The sequence below is a fragment of the Antrostomus carolinensis genome, unplaced genomic scaffold (genome assembly GCF_000700745.2).
Source record: "Antrostomus carolinensis isolate BGI_N321 unplaced genomic scaffold, ASM70074v2 scaffold32613, whole genome shotgun sequence".
Classification (NCBI taxonomy): domain Eukaryota; kingdom Metazoa; phylum Chordata; class Aves; order Caprimulgiformes; family Caprimulgidae; genus Antrostomus; species Antrostomus carolinensis.
The window spans coordinates 43,328-45,771 of record NW_010305167.1 but is presented as its reverse complement, the minus strand read 5'-3'; positions in this window follow the sequence as shown (position 1 = coordinate 45,771).

Sequence of the window (2,444 nt, the reverse complement as noted above, 5' to 3'; positions counted from 1 at the left end):
CATTTGGCATCAGAGCTTGTGCTCTGTTGTTATCTAACCCTCTTGTTGGTGCTACGTACTCCATTCCTTACTCTTCAGCAGATTCTCTGGGATTGTCCCTCAGTAACAGATTATTATTTTAAACCATTTTGATGTTCTCTTGCTTACTACCTTTTTCTTTTTTTCACAGCTGCCTTTTTTTTTTTTTTTAATATCTGCAGTAAAATCCATGTCAGGCCACGGACTCAAAGATTTACTGGTCTAAAATTGGAATTAATTGAACACCCCATTATATCATTCGTAAATGTAAAGCTTTTTCCTGAGAGGTCCTCCTCTTGCATAAATGAAAACAAAGTCTTTTTTTAAGTTAGGAGAGGATTTAAAACTTCTTGGTTAGCCAAACACATTATTTAGTTCAACTACTTTAAACATAATTGATTCCTGTTTCAAGAATATGCATGTGAAGTTTAGGCCTTCAGCAAGTTACTGAGAGCCAAGTTACAGACCAGGCTTGTGCAGTGTTTATATTGGAAACACCACTAAAGCTTACTATAGAAATCTGGCCAGGCACCATTATAATTATTAAATATTTTTGTTGCCAGAATAACACAATTCAGTATTACAGATGGAGAGAGAAAAATACTTGGGTTTCTGGTGCTGTAGGCTTTATATACATGATGTATTGTTTTGGTGATGACTGAGTATTTCTTGCCTATTTCTCTTCTTGCACTGTGAGATCCTGGGTATGAAAAGCTGTTTTTATTAGAAATAATACATTGAGCATTACTAATTGGATAAATCAAATGTACTTGTTAGTGACTCCCTTTCTTGTTTGCATTTAAAACAATGCAGGTAATAAAGCGTCAAGACAGATCCTTTCTAAGGGAAGATATTCTTTCTGTTTGAGAAATTCAAATCTCAAATTGATAGTATGTGGTAAGAACTCACATTGCCAGTTTTTCTACCCAAGACAAGACAGGCCAGGCCAAGAACTGAAGTATTTTGAGACCACATTTCATAGAATCATAGAATGGTTTGGGTTGGAAGGGACCTTAAAGCTCATCCAGTCCCAACCCCCCTGCCAGCAGCAGGGACACCTTCCACTAGACCAGGTTGCTCAAAGCCTCATCCAGCCTGGCCTTCAACACTTCCAGGGAGGAGCAGCCACAGCTTCTCTGTCCAACCTGTTCCAGTGTCTGACCACCCTCACAGTGAAGAACTTCTTCCTAATATCTAATCTAAACCTCCCCTCTTTCAGTTTAAACCCATTTCCCCTTGTTTTGTCATTTTGTCATTTCTTACAGTAGTAAATAATACATTTTTTAAAGTACATTCAGTCTGTATTTACTAGTGGTTTCTCTTAAACTCTCTGTTAATATATTTGATTTTGCTTTTTCTGCTAATTTTAAAGTATGAACTGATTGTTTTCTAGTTAGGATTTTAATTTTTACTGATGTTAAGATGAACTAGCTTTCAAAGTCTGCTTTTAAGAACTTTGAAGCTTTAAGAGGCTGTGTAGTAGCTACGAGTTACTGGTTACATTTCTGTTCCAAGTTGTTTAGTTAGAGCCACTGGCATGACCCGTGTGTTTATGCAAGTGCTGTTACTCTGAGCAAGTGCTCTCCTCTATTTTTTATCCTCCTCTCCATTTCTGCAGTGTGTATCATCCTTGCTTTGACCAGAGACACCTCCCCTGGGAGCTGCCTGGCAGGGACTTTACTCAGGTACAAACACACCTTGGTGCCCAGGGCTTGGCGCCGAGTTTTACGTCTGGTTCAGGAGCCAACTCCGCATCGATCCTAGGAGTGCACTAATTAAAGGCCAAGATACACACCACTATAAACAGTGTTTGTGTTGGAAACACAGGATCCATGGCTGCTGTGTGGCTGCCAGACAGCTTTGTAACTGCTTACAATTTTTGTTGTCAAAATGTTATAATCTGGCCTGACGTTCAGTGCGTGACACTCACCGCAGCCAGACCTTCCGCGTGTCAGCGGATGGTGCCTTTTTGTTTACACTTAATAGGATGCAGTTAAATGATTATTGTGGAAATTGGCAGTCACCCTTTTTATTTTTATTTTTATTTTTATTTTTTTTTAGACTAGTAGATTAATTCATTTATAAAAGAGGAAAAAAATCCTTTAGGAGAAGAGGTTTTGTAAATGTTACGTGGAAGAAATACTAAGAGTGGCCAGGCTTGGTCCACAGACAGTTTGTATGGCTGGATGAGCAACCTGGTCTAGTGGAAGGTGTCCCTGCTGATGGCAGGGCGGTTGGAACTGGATGAGCTTTAAGGTCACTTCCAACCCAAACCATTCTATGATTCTATGATACTGTGAGTGTGGGCAAAGTGGTGGCAGCTGGGGGTAGAAGTCACAGCTCACGTGTGGTACCTCCACTGCATTTATCACTCCTGCTTTACTAACCCTCGTGTGAGGGTTTGCATCACGAACAGTGTGGCCAGC